General features: G+C 42.0%; 1 non-coding gene across 1 annotated transcript; it reads left to right on the forward strand.

Moving 5' to 3' along the window:
- Positions 1–3,163: 3,163 nt before the first annotated feature.
- Positions 3,164–3,269, forward strand: LOC136498717 (small nucleolar RNA R71). The gene has a single exon (XR_010769725.1). It is a non-coding gene; the product is annotated as a small nucleolar RNA R71 (small nucleolar RNA).
- Positions 3,270–20,586: the final 17,317 nt, after the last annotated feature.

Consider the following 20,586-nt stretch of genomic DNA (forward strand, 5'->3'; position numbering starts at 1 on the left):
TCCTGGATCTATTAGCGAGGGCATAGCAGGACGAGGAGGAGGCCACCAGAGTCCAAAAGGAGTAGGACAAGCTACTCTAGAGGGACACTGAGGCCCACCAGCGGGTCCTCGACCTCCTAGGTGAGGTGGAGAAGGAGCAGGAGCTCAAGCTAGGAGCTAAGGAGAGGTCCATGGCCCAATAGCAGAGGGCGAGCCTAGATGCCAAGGCGATAGCCCAGCTGCGCAAGGAGAGAGACAAGCTATGCCAGACTATGAAGAAACTCTGCTCAGAATGTGACACGGCCCATGAGGAGCACGACCAGGCCATCCAAGAGCGCGATAAGGCACGGCAGGGGGTCAGCTCCCTCTAGGCTGATCTTGGAACTGTAGTAGCCCAAAGGCTAGAGGCCGAGAGCATCTCCGTTGGGCTAGTCACAGAGCTTGCCGAAGCACAGAGGATCCTTTAGGTGGAGAGCGATGAGCATGATCTCCTACATGCTGCCGTTGGGGTGGTCTTTGATGACCTAGAGGTGGCACAACCAAAGGGAACTAGCTCGCTTGCGGCCCATGCTGTAGATATCACGACACGGGTGCGCCAGCTCGAGAGGGAAGCTCTCTGCTCTGAAATTACCCAAGCCTTTGCCATCGCCTGCTCCCACTATGCCGAGAGTATCGACTTGGAGACAATGAGCCTTGGCTTTGTGCCTAGCTATGAAGCCTCTGAGCTTGATGAAATAGAGAAGGCGGTGGCTCCTATCGCACGGAACCTGGTAGACAAAGTTGAAGAGATAGTTCTCCCCCATAGGGGATAGTTAGTCAATTCGGTTGCATGATTTTGGATAAGCGTCATTGTACTCTGGACAATTGCTAATCCTTACGATCATAAGAACAAATTTGTAACTTTGTTATTTTGTTTTGTTTGATTGAATTTGTTTCCTTCCCTTTTTGTGTGCGATAAGAGAAGGCTCATGTATTCTGACCCTTCTGTGTGTTAAAACCATAGGGCCCGAGGTGTAAGGGGAAAACTTCAATCACACCGGTGAGCAAAGACACCGTAGCCGCTGAGGCGTAGGTGTTTTGTAGTTTAACCAGGCCTGATTAATCATTTGTTTCCACAAACCTTGCCACTAGGCTTAGTGTAAAGGTCCAGGATCAAATATATGCTTAGCCATGCTTAGACCGGTAGAAGTCGGGTGATTTCCTGTCACCTACGAGATATAGGTGGATACCGAAGCACGGTTGGCTATATTTGCTATCATAGAAAATAACCATGGGGTGTTATTAAGTGGAGACCCGGCGGGAACTTATATGAAATGGTGTTGGGTTGGCTATGTTGGTCCTGTCTATGTCGATTAAGGAACGTACCATTGTTGGCACTTCTGTCGAGATTGAACGCATGTCTCTCACTTAGCTAGCCGGATAACTCATTTCTACCATGAAGCTGAGTAGATCAACTCAGGTCGAGCCTCATTCTGTAAGAGTGAGCACACTAGAGGTAGTAGGGATGTGCTGAGAGATAGACATGAGCCCAAGGGCAGGCTGGTCCTGAACATCCTGGCAGCTGGTTGTCCCTGATTGTGTGGCGTTGATCGAACCTGTGAAATGTGGACCTGAGTTGTACCAAAGGTGACCTAAGGCTACCATGGTTGGTAGACCTAGGTTTATGTTAGGAATACTGCCCAGCTTGTTGCAAATGATTCGAATCATCGTCTCTACCGGATAGTGAGAAACTTGACTAGCTCCAACATCGTAGTAACCGAATTATGGAATATGATGGTTATGATGAACATGGAATTATTACACCGGTTGTGGTTACTATTGTTATGCTACTAAATGATATACCACATGTTTGGCATAGGTTAGTTGCTAATCTAGAGATGAATAGCTATAATTAACTTGGTAACCGAATTATAAAATGTATAGTTGAACTAGTAGCTTTTTATGCAAAATGTTGTCAAGCTAGCTCCACTATAAAGCCTTGCATGATCCTCGATGTCACTATATTTTTGTTTTATGATGGGTAAGTCTAGCTGAGTATCTTGTCGTACTCAGGGTTTATTTCCCACTTGTTGCAGATAACACAGTATATCATGGATATTGTAAGAACTGCTTCTATCCCGCCATGGACGAGGAGTAGGCTATGGGCAAGGCGCTTCTATATATCTAATCTACGATGCTTTTGTGGGATGTGATCACAAACTAGCAATTATTTGAACAATGGTGTGAGATGTTAGTTTCAAAACTACCATTGCTTCCGCTACTAATATTACTACTACTACTACTTTATTTGAACATGTGTTATAATAACTTTTAATTGTACTACGATGGATGGTAATGTATTTGTGAACTCTATGTAATATGTGGCATGTATGTTGAATCATGTACGATCTTGGTTGTATGTTGGTGATGAATCGAGACCCTTCCTGGTACTCAACGGACTACCAGGTTTATCTGGGCTCAAGTATGAAAGTGCGACCGCTTCGCGGGCTACCATTGTACTTGTGCTCAATTGATTTATTGGAATAGTGGCAGCTATTTGAGAAATTTGAGTTTCTATCATTTTGTTAAAACTTAATTGATTTTTCACTGTGGAGGACAAAATTTCTATTTGAGAGTTGATGTTCTTTAACATTTTATCATTATACATCAACTTTTTAGTGATATTTTCATTGATTTTTGCTTGGCCTAATACCAAGTCTTTGAAAGAAGGCTTATTCGAATTGTAATTTGAATTGTAGTTCGAATTACCTTGCATGCGGGATTCGTTGTTCCACCTGTTATTACCTGGTTGGTGAAACCCGTTGTTGCTGAAAGCAGCTTCTTCGTGGGTTTCGGGGCAATCATTCCATGAATGGCCAATGTTCCCATAGACCTCACACATCAAGTGTGACTCCATGGCCTGGACGATGCCCATCATGGCGTCCTTATCTTGGGCCTGTTCCTCTAGTCTTTTCCTCAATAAATCTATTTTTGTAGAAAGCATATCCGTCTCCTTCATGGTATGCATTCCTTTTTGTGTTTTCCTTTCCTCCCCCAGCTTTGATTCGACACCATTTTATTGATGAGAGTCATGGCTCCATCAATGGTGAGGGAAAGGAAAGCGCCTCCAGCAGCAGCGTCGAGGTGGCCCCTAGACATGGGTATTAATCCATCATAAAAATTTTAGAGCACTAACTAGTTTTTAATCCCATGGTGTGGGCATGCTTGGATGTAGTCCTGCAACCTTTCCCATGCCTCGGGAATGGTTTCCATGGAGCTCTACTGGAAGTTTGCAATTCATCCTTGATGATGATTGTGTCACACAACTTGAGGAAGTGTTGGAGATGCGCGTTCGCGTCCTCGCTTGGCAAACCATGGAATTGGTTTGCCTGCACCATCATGATGAGGCCGGTACGGAGCTTGAAGTTCCCATCCCCAATGTTAACAGCGAGCCCAACGGGCATGTTGGCAACAACGGGGTGGAGTGGTCATGGAGGTCTTGGCCATGATTGGAGTAGCAGATGGTGCGGGGGTGACTGGTTCAACTGTCCGTGGAGTAGCAGAAGAAGTGGTGCGAGACCGTTTCTTCCTTAGGAGTGCCTCCGGATTTTGAATGTAGTTGTTCAGCAGGTCAAAACTGGTCATACACTTCCTGTTTTCATCTACAATAGGAGAAAACAAGCAAAGTTAGCCTGCATAAACAATGGCTGCCTTACATGCATATTATTATGAACATGTCCTACTAGATTCTTTAATTAATATGCCTTCCCTGGCAACAGCGCTAGAAATGCTTGTTGGCGCTTCTTAGCATAGCTACTAGATTTGTATCCCTAGCAAAGGCGTCAGAAGTGCTTGTTGGTATTTCTTAGTGTCATCACTAATAATTAGCAATGCCACTAAGTTATAGCCTTGATAGTTTCTTAACAATTTTAGATATTTATCCACAAGCGCATAGAGCTATCATTGTAGCATTTCACCCGGAAGTATTTAGGGTATCGTTATTTATATTTCACAAAGGAAGGTATTTGGTTAAGAGTCCAGTATGGATATGAACTTGAATAACAATGCTTGCAAGTACACCAATGTTTATAGCAGGGGTAAAAACGGTGATTTCAAGATAGTGGACACACACTTGGTAGTCCTCAAAGGATAAAATAAAGAGAAAGAATAAAAGAATAATCCTAAGTCGAGCAGGCATTGGTCTAGTATAGTCATACAAAGATTAGTTAATGATCATATAAATTACATAATTAGTTTTAGGGCTAAGTGTGAAGCAGGTCGGGAGGCCACCGAGTACTAGTTTGCCAGCAACCTCATGTGACGATTTAGACTCCTACACCTCAGTCGAACATGGGGGATTACAAGGGACGGATAAGGTTGTCACCACTTGCCGCCTACCCCTCAACCATGGAAACGGACAATGCATTCACCTGTCTCTCCATACCCAAGCACCACGCTTGCATATATAGAAACTACCTAAATCCCCCCGGGTCCCCGACCCTATGGATCGATATGTAAAGGACTTGGGCACACCTGACGGCACAATGAACTACCACCTCAACTTAGCTCTAATCCCAATTATATAAGTTATATGAGTAGTTAAGGTTAAAGTTGTGTATTCTATTCTCTTGACAGACAAACTATACACTAGTTCATATATCAAGATTATAACATAACAACTATACTCTAGTTCATAAGTATGACTATAAATATCATATGAGAGCATAACTTTGGAAGCACTCATATTTCTATTCATACCCAATGGTCTCTTCTTCCAAGGAGCCAAGCTCTCTAAGGTAGCTTTGCCTTGCTCTAAACTACTAAAAGAAAGAAAAACTACTACTAGAGAGTGAGGGAGTGAGTTGTTGCTCAAGTGGAGTGTGTTTGACAGAGGGAGGGTAACCCTCTATTTATACAATAGGGAAAGGCAGTGCTTCATCTATTCTTGGCATGAAACCCTAGGCTGCACCGCCTTAGCATGGAAGCATGCCACCGCTAGAGCAAGGGTTGGCTGAGGAGCACCGGCAGGGGGTCAGGCGCCCCTAGGGGTCGGCCGCCACTTTGACCGTGCCACCTCGCCACCGCCTTCACGTGCTAGGCTCTGGGCTAGACCTAGATCAGCCCCCGGTGGTGCTTTGCCCTGGTTCAGTCGAGTTGGTGAGCGTCTCCCTTGTACCTTTGCACAAATCAGCGTTGGGAAAGCACCTTTCAGTAAATTTCTCCATGTATCTGTGTTTGTGACCTACAAAATAATGTTCTCCAAATAGATGTGGAACTTAGTTAATAGTAAATGCATGTGTTTTAAGTTAGCCAATTTCTTCTCTTTTTGTGTCTTAATTGGCCGTCAAATTTGATGGTAAAGACCGCCAATAACTATGTATGTGCATCCAATTAAGCGGCTGCACCTCCTGATGAGTATGTTCCTGTGCATCACTATTGCTTCTCTCTATGGTACGTTGTGCCATTGTATCGAACTGCACAATTAATGTGCAGTTTACAATGACAAATGGTGTCGCAAAAGTCAACATACGAACAATGTTGTGGACTACGTGAAAGCTCCAATGGTCATAGGATCCCTTTTCTAGGGTTGGCTTCGCCCCTGCATTATCTCCATGCAACCCATTCTTATCCCCTTCCACACTCCGTCCTCCCGTGGTGGCACTGCCCAGCCAAAACATGGTTTCCCTCCCCTTTCCCTTACCACACCGCAAGCAGTCATCGGCGGCCACTCATAGATGAGTGTTGGCATCGCCATCGAGAAGGACAAATGGATTCACACCTCCATGGGCCTCCGCATCTATCACCCACATAGCCACAGTAGCACCGTCAAAATGGACGCAAACACGCCATTGACGCACCCTAGCGAGCAAGGTGCACAAGCTTCCATATTTCGATTCTATGCTTCCAATTCGATATTTACAAATGTGGATTGTGGATTATTTAAGTTGGAAATGAGATTGAATAGTTTCCATTCCTTTGTTCTTACTTTGGATTCCTTACTTTCCATTCATTACTTTCCAAATTGGAATGAACCGATTCAAGCTGAAGCACTAGGCGGAAGAAACTAGCAGCCTACTTTTAGCTATAGCTGATGCTGCAATGTAGTCTATGTTTTGCCTCAGCTGATTTACTTTGTGCCCCAGCATCATAGTGTCATTGAGATTAGGGTTCTTTATTTTGTTTTTTCTTTTTGTTTTTTTAGCAATCAAGTGGTTCAGATTAGTTGAAAGATTCTTACAACTTTTTTTGCTTTAGTCGTTGTCTTTGCAATGGACAGTTGTTAGACATGTTTTCTGGTCTCAATTGAAAGCTAGTAACCCCACCTCTAGATATTAGGCTTCGTTAAGCTATCAATAAATCTGAGTGAATGCCTTTGATCTAAAATGAACCAAAATAATAGTTTTTTGGGATTCAATTTAGCGCACGTTATTAGCCTGCACTGGCAATGTACGCCTATGAATTGGTATCTGTAGCACCAATGGTATTGATGCGGTACCAAACATTTGTACTATAGGCTCCAGAGCAGAATCTATAGATTGAAGTTCAAGATGGAGACGATGACATTTGCCAAGTTTCACCTTCGACATATCTAAACCTCGAAGGAAATGGAGAGGTAATTACTCATGACTCATTACATTGTCGATATACATAATGGCTACCGCCAATAATTGCAATGTTGCGGTCAGTCTATAGGATACTAGCACAGAGGAACCTGTAATAAACATAGTAGTTAAATAGAGGATGAAGTGACATGGCTATAGGCTGTGCACTTATCGATTTGTCATCGAGCACTTTGATTGCATTGGAGAACCCAAGGAACCAGACACGGTGATTGCGCCGTACCACAACTCCCAAGACGCAATTGTGAGAAAACATGTCCCAATCAAATTCAGGTATTCATGTACTAGAAGAAGAGGAAAGGTCAAGAGGATTGGTGTGTAACTGAACAAATCAAGCATAAATGTTGGGAGTATATGGTGAAATTGTTTGAATTCAACTTGTGCCCCACTGATACAGAAATTGTGAAGAAACAAGCATTGCACTGCATGGGAAAAAATGGAGGTATTTCAAGCACGAGTTGTACAAAAACATGTGTTAAAGGGAACAGAGCTAGATTGGCAAAAAGGTGAGCACCCTACTCAGCAAGCATATTGGGAAGCTTTTGTCACATGGAAGAAATCAGAGGAAGCTATTTCCATTAGCAAAGTAAATACCCTCAACTCCCATAGAAATGATAACCCCACTGCACCGGCTCTCGGGGGTATGCGAAGAAAGTTACTGAGTGGGAGAAGAAGTTACAAGCGCTAATCCAAAAAGGTGTTACACCACAGACTATAGGCAGGGATGCCCGCTTGTTGAGGTATCTTCTTGCAAGAAAGATGACCTACAATGATGATGGCTTCGTAAATTTTCTGAATGATGCAGTCTGGCAACTCACTAAAAGGATACAAGCACTACAGGCTCAAGTGGCAAATGGTACTTTCATTCCTAACAGGGAGGATGATGTCCTAAGTCAAGCACTAGGGAAGAAAGAGCATCCTAGTCGAGCATGAGGTGTAGGACTGGTTCCATGGTAGATTGCCTTCAAAAATGACCAATCCGCGTATAGAAGTCGTGGGAGGAATAATGCTAGAAAAATTGTGAGTGTGCATGAAGAATTGTTAGCTATGTTCGAGGCCAAATGGAAAGAAAAGGAGGTGGCATTGACTACCATATACTAGGCTCAAATAGAACCGAAACAATTTTCTCGGGGAAACTTCAGCTCAGAACGGGTATGCACCAACTGCGGAAGCACACAACTTCCACAAGTAGATGCAGATTCCACCTTTGACGTGGATCACATTAGCGAACCTACATATTGCATGTTATACGTGGAGTCACAATGATGCAAGGCCATATTTAGGCACAAGGTGGCTGCCAGTCAGGTTAATCTAGGGAATATGGTAAATGGACGTCTGTTGCCTCCTGGCTATGCAGCAGTTACCCTAGATACATTGGCCAAAGAAATGTACGGCACAATTGAGTTGGACATGACCATGGATGATATTAGATTAGCGCTAGTAGCCATCCTAGGGTCCTTGGTGCTATGGTAGAAGCGTAACATAGTCCTTATTGCCACAATGTCGAATGGTAGTTCCGACGAAGATGTCGAACTTACCAATCCAATGCCTACACCAGCACTACCACCAATTTCTGCAACTCAGGAGCGACCTCATAAGATTTGGAATCAGACAAAGAAACTGCCACAGATAGCAATCAAAGAACTTGCTTTGTCCCTCCAAGAAAACAACAGAGAAGGAGCAGGCAGGCACAAAACAAAATCAATCCAAGAAAACAACAAAGACAGAGTAGACAGGCGCAAAACAAAACCAGCAGTGGCAATTTAAGTTAGGTCAACCTCTAGTGCATCTGAATCGGGTCCACAAATTGTCGAGAAAAATAAAAGCTCTGAATGAGTGGTACTTAAACCAAAAGGGGTTCTAGATTGGTGCAAGATACTAGGACAAACATTTCTATGATGGAGAGGACGTGGTATTATGGGTGAAGTTCAAGGAATTGTTTGACTTTTATAATTTTTCCCCTAGATGTCCAAATCTTGTCCTTATGGACAATGTATATGAGCTTCTGCCCCATGTGTGTACATTTAATTATTGGATCATTGTATATGTCAAATTTAACTTTTTTTCTTTTGTTTGTAGGATGGAGGCAAATACATGCAAGGACGAAAACATTGCAATAGGCTTCTTCAACCCGGTGACCTTTCACTCCTGCACAATGGGCTTCACAACGACGACAGACACTATCTGCGACTCCATTCTGGCCTAGGATGATAAATCACTAATTCTGCTGCCATACAACGATGGGTAAGCGAGTAATTCATTTATGTAATTACATGTACCAGGTGGGACTCTAATCTGCATCTGATTTTCTTAATTGCAGTGAACATACTTGCCTTGCTGCAGTAGACCTGCTCAATTCCAAGCTCTTCGTGTATGATATAAGCAGGAGGGGAATGAACCATATCAAACCCTTCAAAAAATGAATAAGTACAACTCTCGTTCCATGCATTTTACAATGTGGTTTAGTGGATCTCATCATTTATATGTGTAACAAATTTTTTGTTCGTCACAATGATCCTTTTACTGGATGATGACAGGGCTTACGACAAGTACAAAAAGAAGAGCAAATTCAATGTTCTTTCTTCGAATGATGGGTTCTATAACACCTCTGGTGTTTTGACCTAGCACTAAAACTTGACATGCCATCATATGCATTGCAAAGCATTCATAAAGTAGAAAATTTTGAATGCATTCACTAAATAAGCTTTATTTCATATTGTTGTTATTTTATGTGATGTGATTCAAAACCCTAAATAAAGATCATGACCACAAGGGTCAAATTTTATGTGATCATGTGAGGCCATGTGTCATTTGACTCAAATAACCCTAATGGGCCATGTTACTGGTCAAAAATCAAAGTTAAAGTAAAAGGAAAACAAATCAAATTTGAATTCAAATTCAAATCATAAAGTCCTTTTTGCCCCTTTTTTTCTAATTCAAAATCCATTTGGAATTTGGGGTTGTGACAAAAAAGCAAAGTTGAAGCATATTTTATAAGGATCAACTTTGGTATTCAAAGTTTTTCAAGTTTACATATAAAATTTGGAGTAATTTTGAAATGGTTCAAATGCTCAAATGCACCCCAAATTCAAATTTCAAAATGGAGGCAGAATATGAAAATATTCCTTGAAGCAAAGTTGTAGAGTTTGAAAAGTTGAGCAACTTTCATTTTTGGAGATTTTCAACTTCTTTAGAAAATTTGTGAGTAATTTGAAAAATGAATTCAGTGGCAAATCTGTAAATACTTCAAAAAAATCAAGTTGGCAACAGGGCGCCACCGACCCACTACCGGCGTCCTTTCTTCGGCCTTCTAGGCGTGCCTACGGCCGCCCTGGGCTTCACGCTGGCGCAAGGAGCATGCTGTGTGTCGATTCCGCACGCTCCTGGCCGAGCTATAAGACCCAGACGTCGTCGTTGGCTTTTCTTTCCTTCCCTCTGTTTTCTCGACACCGCCGACTCAACTTCGGCAAGCTTCTCTCATCTCCTCAGCGCAAGTTAGCCCTAGAAAAGCCGTGTTCTAGTTATGCATGCTCCTTGCACATCCGATCGAGCTGTTGCTACCGCTTGATTTCACCGAGAGCTCGCTGTCCACGTTCATCTTCCTCACGGCCGGCGACCTCAATGGAAACTCTGATTCACCGTGGCCTACATCATCCAGTGAGCCGTTGCCCTTGCTTATTGACTCTACGGCTTTGTCTCAATGCTATAGTGCTTATTCCACTCTTGCTTGCTCGTTTTGCCCACTGCAGTCGCCGGAACACCGTCGTCGACGTGGTCCGCTTCGTCGTGATCCTGGTCACCGTCGAAACGTGTCACCATAGCTTCTCCGGTCTCGCTTGTTGCTCCAACACATTCAGGGTGAGCCACTGATGCTTCCTGAGCTCTCTATTTCACCGTTACCGGCCTTGTTTCGCCGGTGTAATGCTGTCGTGCCACTGCGTCCGCCATGGCCGGTGTCAGCCTTGTTCCATGTCGTAATCCACCTCTAAAGTACCATAGATCGATGCGCCTAGCTCTTGTGAACATGTTGGTACTTTGGCCGTCGCTGATGGGCTCACCGTCGGTGAGTTAGCGCCGGTCAGCGTCGTCGATGCCACGGTCAATGCCAGAGGTTAGGGATGACATGTGGGGGCCAGCTGTCAGTGAGAGAGAGAGAGAATAGTGTATTTTGATATTTTCTGATTTTGAATAGTGCTGAATCTTTGGAAATTTGTAGGAAAATAATCATAGCTCCAAAAATTCTAAAAATTTGTGTGTAGCTTCTGCACATGTTCTAGTATGGTTTAAAAATATGAAACTTGAAATTTGAATAAATTTTTAATGTTCAAATATTCAGTCCATTAATTGATAAATGCAATTTCCATGATTTTTGTAGGCCACTGTATAATTCCAAAAATTATGAAATTTGTTTTGGTACACTAATTTGTCATGAGGAAGCTTACATAAAATTGTGAGGTCATTTGGAATAAGTTCATTTTTGGGCTTATTTCCAAATTAATTCAAAAATAAATAAAAGCAAACCTTAAGTGTTTGATCTTGTTTTGATCATGTTTTGTGACTAGTAGGGTTTCAAGATTTGTTTGGTCAAGTCTCATGTGTGGTTCTTGATAGTAGAATTACAAGTTGGTTTTGTTGGCTTACAACTGTACCGTGAAGAAACGGTTGAATTCGAAGTGTTGTTATGTTTCATGTACCATGACAGCATCATGTTTACATTATCATCATGTTAAAGCATATGTTATCATTTCGTGTAGAACCCAAGAGTGAAACGATTCTAGTTGAGCAAGTTCTGGAAGAATCCCCGGTTGTCATGGGATTCGATAATTGTGGTACTCATCCGGAACCTGAGATCGTCAACAAAGGCAAGCCCCGGTTTATGCATTAAACCCTTACCTTGTTTACTTTGAAAAGTTTATCACCTATGTTACCTATTGCATTAAGTTGATTTAGTTCAAATGTTACCTACTTGATGCATTGCCTACCTTGTTAATTGTTTACCATCCTTGAAGATGTTTTCATTTACAAAGGTGTAGAATGCTTAGTATGCTTTATGGTAGGCTTTCAAAGTAAAAGTTTTGATACAATCAAAGATGGCATACTGGCCAAGGAAAGAAAGAAGATAGAATGAACTAGAGACTAGTCGGATGACTTATCTTGAATTTTGGGTAATGTTGCCGACTATGTCGCTTAAAGGCCACTCATTGTTGATCTTCTGAACGAGACACTTTGTAGTACTGGTCACATACTCCGGTAAGCCTACTTCGGCTAATCCGATACTAAGATGAATGCCCACGCACTAGGAGTGGAGAGATGGCGGGAGTAGCATGTACCCTCATGGCTAGAATGTGGCTGGATTTGAGGTGTGTTGTGCTCTTGGGTGGCGTGGAGATGGGTTAGTATAGGAGGATCCGGTAGCGAGGTTGATATATGCAAGATTAAGTTCTACATATGTCGTGTGATAAGGAATCCCTAGCTAGGACTTGAATCAATTCAAATTGCCCATGCTCCGCAAATATGGAGACTCAGTTCATTACAGAAGCAATGCAGGACTGGTGAATTACTAAAATATGAGAAAGGAATGGAATGGGAAGGATTGGAATATGGGAAATGTACATTTAGTTGAGATAATGAACTAAAAGGACTTAGGGGTAAAACTTGAAAATAAGATAAGAATAGTAAGTTTTGGAAAAGAACTTTGGAATCTTGCTACATCCTTACCTTGACCCAACACCTACATCTCTAAAGTCCTTCACTCCCTTTTACGTCGGGTCAGTCTTGTTGAGTACTTTTGTACTCAGGGTTTGTTAACCCTTGTTGCAGGTGAGTCGCATGCGCAGGCTTATTTTGGTCCCTGCTGCATGTTCGTGTTTGAAGTCAATGACGATGAGGAATGATGAATGGCCTTTGGACAAGGCACTAGTTTGTATGATAAATAATGTTAATGTAATATTATCCCGCTATTATAGTTGTATGACACTTATGGTATTGTAAGTTTGAAAATAACTGGTTTGTAAACTATGTTATCTTAAGACTTCCGCTATCTTTTACTCTGATATATATATTTGAATAAACTATTGTAATCTGCAATGTCTGTGATTGGGATCCTATTCGAAAAAGAAACGTGGATGATTCGGGTTTCTCGAGGACACCCGACAGACCTGTTGAGTTGTTGGGAACTCGTGTATGCTATCAAAGGTCTATTGAGACAATGATAGATGCACGTGGGCCCAATTTCTTAGGAGGTTCTACCACAGCTGGTATCAGAGCAGTTCCCATCTAAGATCATTGTAGGTTACTTTGGAAAACCTTCAAATTGATTTGGATCAAAGAAAGTAAACTTGATATTTTAAAAGTTCAAATTTCTTTCTTCTTACCTTTGATCTAGACTAAATTATATCTTATTTGAAAGTTCGTGGCGGATAATATAATTAGGTTGTCCTATGTATTAAAAATCTAGTACTTATGATTATATAAATCTTTTGTATTTAGATTCATAAGATCGATTCATGCATCATGCTTGAACACCTTGCATAATATTTCCCCTTAATAGTGGTTGGGTAAGTAATGTCAATCCCATTCTTGCTAACCTCCATTATCCTCAAGCTATTCTTATAGTCCTACCCTAAATTCTACAGGCTATGGCAAAGACCAAGATAACCGCACGCAAGTCCACCGAACCTCATGGAGTCCCTCATCACCAGTTGGCACCATGAAACCATAAGCTTGGTGAAGGAAGTTCCAAGAAACTAGGAGATGAAGGATCTTCAAGCAAACCCGCCAACATCGAGAACCTTAACAAGGAGCTCAACAATCTTCATCGAGCGCATGCCAAAGATCAAGAGGAGCTGGCAGAAATGCAAAGGGGCATCACCATGACCATGGAGCTACGGAATGAAGCCTGGACACAAGAGGATGTGGCCAATGAACGCGTCCATGAGTTGGAGTTCTATGTAGAAGACCTGGAGATGGACAATGCCATTCTTCATGAGAATGTCCACATGCTGTACGCTCAACTTCATCCTCCTCATGGGGATGGTGAAGTTACAGATGAAGAAATGATTGTAGATCCAGGAGAAGTCGAGAATGAAGAAGAGGAGGAGGATCCTAAGGAGTTAGTGTACTTCTCAGATGAAGATGAGGTTTTGTCCGGTATGGGCATGGACGCCGAAGATTGAGAGCTCGGAGTAGTAATAGTTCCTTTATTGCTTTCCTAGTAAACCAGGGTTGTCTTGTGGGATACAAGACATGTAATCTAAATAAGTAACCCTTTGTAGCATAAAACCTTTTAAATGCTTTCAATAAAGACTAATGTAAGTAAATGTGTTTCTCTAATAGATGCCTCGTCCTATCACCTGAACTGGTGCTAGTGGCTCGCATGACGATGATGAGTACCCAAATCCTCCACCAATGCCTTCGACTATGGCAGATGTCATAGCCGCACTCGTCAATGCAAAGGCAGAGAATGCTAGGTTGTTAAAGGAATTGGCGCAGAACCAACAGGCACCATACCCTAATCGTGGCCATCGTAATAATGGAAATGATGAGTCAACCTATGTTGATTTTACTAACACACGTCCACCTGTATTTTCTAAGGCAGAAGAGCCTTTAGAAGTTGACGATTGGCTTAGGACAATAGAGCAAAAGTTTGAGCTGATTCATTGTACCGAGATACAGAAACCAAGGTTTGTGGCACAGCAACTCCGAGGAGTTGCTGGTGCCTGATAGGCAAATTTGGTAGCAGTACAGCCCGTTGGTCACCAAATCACCTAGAGGGAGTTTAAGGATGCCTTCAGGGCACACTATATTCCAGATGGTGTGATGACCATGAAGTTAGAAGAGTTCTTGGCTCTTAAGCAAGGGGAGCACCCGGTGATGCACTATGTTGGGCGCTTCAATCACCTATCGCAGTATGCTATAGAGTATGTGAATACTGATAGGAAGAAGAAGAATCATTTTCTTAGAGGCCTGAACACTAAACTTCAGACCATGATGGCAACTTGTGGTAACGCAACTTATCATGAGACAGTCAACATTGCTATAACTTCAGAGGAGAATTACCACCGACACAAGGAGGTGAAGAAAAAGAAAATATCTGCTTTCGGATCATCGAGTGGAAAGCGTCAAAAGATAGTCTACCATCCTCAGAATCATGGTCGTACGCCATTCCGCCCACAACAAGGCCAAGGCAGGCAGCAAATCTTTATTTGTCCTGCAACTAATACGCCTTATCCTCATCAAGTACCGCAGCAGCAAAATAATACAAATAATGCAAACTGCAATGCTACTCCCTAGAATCACAATTATCCATGCTATAATTGTGGTAAACCCGGACACTTTTCTTGAGAATGCCCGTATCCCAGGAAGAACAATCCTGATGCACCTAAAGCCCCTGTTACTCAAGCTCAGAATCAGTACAAGGGCAATGCTCAGAATAGTCAGAAGGGTCAGGCTGAGAAGAAAACTGGAAGGGTCTTCTATACTTAGGTGGAATCTATTCCAGAAGGAGAACTAGTAATGATGGGTATGTTTCCCATTGCTAAGCATCCTGCAATTACCTTATTTGATTCTGGTGCATCCCATACATTCATCAATCGTACATTTGTTGTGAAGCATGGGATAGCTATTGGGGAAACAAAAGAACCATATCATATACAGTCGCCTGAGGGATGAATCTATACAAGGGAGGTAGTTCAGCATGTACCTATTGATTTGGGAGGTTATGAGTTCCCTACCAATATGCTTATATTAAAGGATCAAGATATAGATGTGATCCTTGGTATGAACTGGTTAACTCAACACAGGGCTATCATAGATGTCCTGCGTAGAACCATAAGGGTAAATGCACCTGACAGCAAAACCCAACTTCTCATCCAACTTCCCTTTCCTAGGAGTACAGTGGAAACAGTCTATGCAACTATTGTTGAAGAAGCCGAGAAAATTTTAGTGGTATGTGAGTTTACGGATGTCTTTCCCGATGATCTGCCTGGTCTGCCACCAGACCGAGATGTAGAGTTTAGAATTGATCTGAAACCAGGAACAGCACTAGTGTCCAGAAGAGCATATAGGATGCCACCGAAAGAACTAGCAGAATTAAAAATGCAACTACAAGAGTTGTTAGACAAGGGTTTCATTCAACCCAGTTCATCACCTTGGGGATGCCCTGCTATCTTCGTGAAGAAGAAGGACCAAACCTTAAGGTTATGTGTTGACTATCGGCCGTTAAATGAAGTCACCATAAAGAACAAATACCCCTTACCCTGAATTGATTTGCTTTTTGATCAACTTGCGAGAGCTAAGGTGTTCTCGAAAATAGACTTGAGATCAGGCTATCACCAGATTAAGATCAGACAAGAAGATGTGCCGAAGACAGCATTTACTACCCGATATGGTCTATATGAGTATCTAGTCATGTCTTTTGGGCTGACCAATGCCCTGGCTCATTTCATGTACCTGATGAACTCAGTTTTCATGCCCGAGTTGGATAAGTTTGTCGTGGTGTTCATTGATGACATTCTTATCTATTCTAAGAGAAAAGAGGAACATGCGAAACATCTCCGCATTATTCTACAAAGATTAAGAGATCACCAACTATATGCCAAATTCACTTTTGGTTGGAGGAAGTACAATTTTTGGGTCATGTGCTATCTGCTGGTGGTATAGCTATTGATCCGAGCAAGGTAGAAGAAGTCCTTAACTGGAAAGCACCTACCACTGTTCAACAAGTTCGTAGTTTTCTAGGGTTGGTAGGGTATTATCATCGGTTCATCCCTGACTTCTCTAGAATTGCGAAGTCAATTACTGAACTGTTGAAAAATCAAACTAAGTTTGTATGGTCAACAGAGTGTGAGAAGGCCTTTTAGACATTGAAGAAATTGCTGACAACTGCACCAGTATTATCACAACCTGATATCGAGAGGTCATTTGATATCTATTGTGATGCATCTAGAATTGGTATTGGCTATGTTCTTATGCAAGAAGGTAGAGTCATAGCATATGCTTCTAGACAACTCAAGAAGTATGAAGAACATTATCCCACCCATGATCTTGAATTAGCCGCCGTTGTTCATGCACTCAAGATTTGGTGACATTATTTATTAGGCAATATCTGTCATATCTATACGGATCACAAAAGTTTGAAATATATCTTCACTCAGTCAGAGTTGAATATGAGGCAAAGAAGATGGTTGGAACTTATCAAAGATTATGACTTAGAAGTGCATTATCATCCGGGCAAAGCTAATGTGGTTGCCGATGCCCTGAGACGCAAGAGTCATTGCCATTGTCTAACTATGGAACCTATGCAACGAACATTGTGTCAAGAGATGGAGCGTCTGAATTTACAAATCATAGAACAAGGTTCCCTGTCCAATATTGCAGTTGAGTCCACTATCAAAGATCAGATCATTGCTGCTCAGCGGAAAAGTAAGGGTATAGCCCATATCAAGGATAAAGTCAGATTTGGAAAACCAACATGTTTCAAGCTTGATGAATTAGATGTTGTATGGTTCAAGGATAGATTGGTAGTCCCCAAAAATCTGGAGCTGCGAAAGCAGATTCTTGATGAAGCTCATTCTACAAGATACTCCATTCATCCGGGTAGCAACAAAATGTATCATGATCTGAGAAAGAGATATTGGTGGACCAAAATGAAAATAGAAATAGCTCAATATGTAGCCAAGTGTGATATTTGTCAGAGAGTCAAAGTGGTTCACATGAAGACTGCAGGTCCATTACATTCATTGCCAGTTCCATCTCGGAAGTGGGAAGATATCTGTATGGACTTCATCGTGGGATTGCCTAGGACATCTGCAGGCTATAATTCAATATGGGTTATTGTTGATCGCCTAACCAAGATAGCTCATTTCTTACCAGTCAGAGATAAATATTGAGCGGAACAGTATGCAAAGCTTTATCTCGATCAAATCTTCAGTCTGCATGGGGCACCCAAGACCATTATCTCTGACAGAGGGTCATTGTTCATATCCAAGTTTTGGAAAAGTCTACATGAGTCTTTGGGGACTAAACTTGTCCGTAATTCTGCTTATCATCCACAAACAGATGGACAGACTGAGAGGGTAAATCAAATTCTTGAAGATATGTTAAGAGCATGTGTCCTTTCCTATGGTGCTAAATGGGATGAATGCCTTCCCTTAGCTGAATTCTCATATAACAATAGCCATCAAGAGAGCATTAAAATGGCACCATTCGAAGCATTGTATGGCCGTAGATGTCAGACACCTTTAAATTGGTCAGAAGCTAGAGAACGTTGGTTCTTTGGACCGGATGTGGTCAAGGAAGCTGAAGAGAAAGTTAAACTCATACAAGCCAATATGAAGGTAGCTCAATCCTGATAGAAAAGCTATGCTGATAAGAGGAGACGACCGCTAGAATTCAAAGTGGGAGATCATGTCTACCTCAAGGTATCACCGATGAAAGGAGTTCATCGTTTTGGGATTCGGGGAAAGTTGGCACCCCATTATGTAGGTCCTTTTCGAATCCAACAACGGTGTGGACCAGTCGCCTATCGCGTCAAGTTACCAGATCACATGTCAGCGGTGCATGATATCTTCCATGTATCTCAGTTAAAGAAGTGTCTTCAAGTACCTGACCAAGTGATTGACTTTGGTAATGTAGAACTAGAACCTGATTTGACTTATGCCGAGTACCCCATTAGAGTCTTAGATCAGAAAGATCGAGTCACTCGAAGACGTACAATCAAGTTCTACAAAGTACAATGGAATCAACACACTGAAGATGAAGCTACTTAGGAGTCCGAGGATTACTTAGAAGAAAACTTTCCTGACTTCTTCGTTTCTATCTAGTTGCAATACCTTGTCTATATTGTAACTTGTCTCGTTTGTCAACAGAATGGAAAACCCCTCACTAGCCTTTTGAATAAAGTTATGATGTGTTAGCTTGACACATTTCCTTTTCCATTACTTAGCCTTAAGTTTTAAATCTCGGGACGAGATTTCTTTAAGGGGGAAGGGTTGTAACACCTCTGGTGTTTTGACCTAGCACTAAAACTTGACATGCCATCATATGCATTGCAAAGCATTCATAAAGTAGAAAATTTTGAATGCATTCACTAAATAAGCGTTATTTCATAATATTCTTATTTTATGTGATGTGATTCAAAACCCTAAATAAAGATCATGACCACAAGGGTCAAATTTTATGTGATCATGTGAGGCCATGTGTCATTTGACTCAAATAACCCTAATGGGCCATGTTACTGGTCAAAAATCAAAGTTAAAGTAAAAGGAAAACAAATCAAATTTGAATTCAAATTCAAATCATAAAGTCCTTTTTGCCCCTTTTGTCTAATTCAAAATCCATTTGGAATTTGGGGTTGTGACAAAAAGCAAAGTTGAAGCATATTTTATAAGGATCAACTTTGGTATTCAAAGTTTTTCAAGTGTACATATAAAATTTGGAGTAATTTTGAAATGGTTCAAATGCTCAAATGCACCCCAAATTCAAATTTTAAAATGGATGCAGAATATGAAAATATTCCTTGAAGCAAAGTTGTAGAGTTTGAAAAGTTGAGAAACTTTCATTTTTGGAGATTTTCAACTTCTTTAGAAAATTTGTGAGTAATTTGAAAAATGAATTCAGTGGCAAATCTGTAAATACTTCAAATAAATCAAGTTGGCAACAGGGCGCCACCGCCCCACCGCCGGCGTCCTTTCTTCGGCCTTCCAGGCGCGCCTGCGGCTACCCTGGGCTTTGCGCTGGCGCAGGGAGCACGCTGCGTGTCGATTCCGCGTGCTCCTGGCCGAGCTATAAGACCTAGACGTCGTCGTTGGCTTTTCTTTCCTTCCCTTTGTTTTCTCGACGCCGCCGACTCAACTCCGGCGAGCTTCTCTCATCTCCTCAGCGCAAGTTAGCCCCAGAAAAGCTGTGTTCCAGTTCTGCCTGCTCCTTGTGCATCTAACCGAGCTGTTGCTACCGCTTGATTTCACCGAGAGCTCGCTGTCCACGTTCATCTTCCTCGTGGCCGGCAACCTCAACGGAAACTCCGATTCACCGTGGCCTGCATCATCCGGTGAGCCGTTGCCCTTGCTAATTGACTCTACGGCTTTGTCTCGATGCTGTAGTGCTTATTCCACTCTTGCTTGCTCGTTTTGCCCACTACAGTCGCTAGAATACCGTCGTCGACGAGGTCCGCTCCGCCGTGATCCCGGTCACCGTCGAAACACGTCACCATAGCTTCTACGGTCTCGCTTGTTGCTCCAACACATTCGGGGTGAGCCACTGATGCTTCCTGAACTCTCTATTTCACTGTTATCGGCCTTGTTTCGCCGGCGTAATGCTATCGTGCCACCGCGTCCGCCATGGCCGGTGTCAGCCTTGTTCCATGTTGTAATCCACCTCCAAAGTACCATAGATCGATGCGCCTAGCTCTTGTGAACATGTTGGTACTTTGGCCGTCACTGATGGGCTCACTGTCAGCGAGTTAGCGCCGGTCAGCGCCATCGATACCATGGTCAATGCCAGAGGTTAGGGATGACATGTGGGGGCCAGCTGTCAGTGAGAGAGAGAGAGAGAATAGTGTATTTTGATATTTTCTGATTTTGAATAGTGCTGAATCTTTGGAAATTTGTAGAAAAATAATCATAGCTCCAAAAATTCTAAAAATTTGTGTGTAGCTTCTGTACATGTTCTAGTATGGTTTAAAAATATAAAACTTGAAATTTGAATAAACTTTTAATGTTCAAATATTCAGTCCATTAATTGATAAATGCAATTTCCATGATTTTTGTAGGCCACTGTATAATTCCAAAAATTATGAAATTTGTTTTGGTACACTAATTTGTCATGAGGAAGCTTACATAAAATTGTGAGGTCATTTGGAACAAGTTCATTTTTGGGCTTATTTCCAAATTAATTCAAAAATAAATAAAAGCAAACCTTAAGTGTTTGATCTTGTTTTGATCATGTTTTGTGACTAGTAGGGTTTCAAGATTTGTTTGGTCAAGTCACATGTGTGGTTCTTGATAGTAGA

This window comes from Miscanthus floridulus, chromosome 12 (genome assembly GCF_019320115.1).
Source record: "Miscanthus floridulus cultivar M001 chromosome 12, ASM1932011v1, whole genome shotgun sequence".
Classification (NCBI taxonomy): Eukaryota; Viridiplantae; Streptophyta; class Magnoliopsida; order Poales; family Poaceae; genus Miscanthus; species Miscanthus floridulus.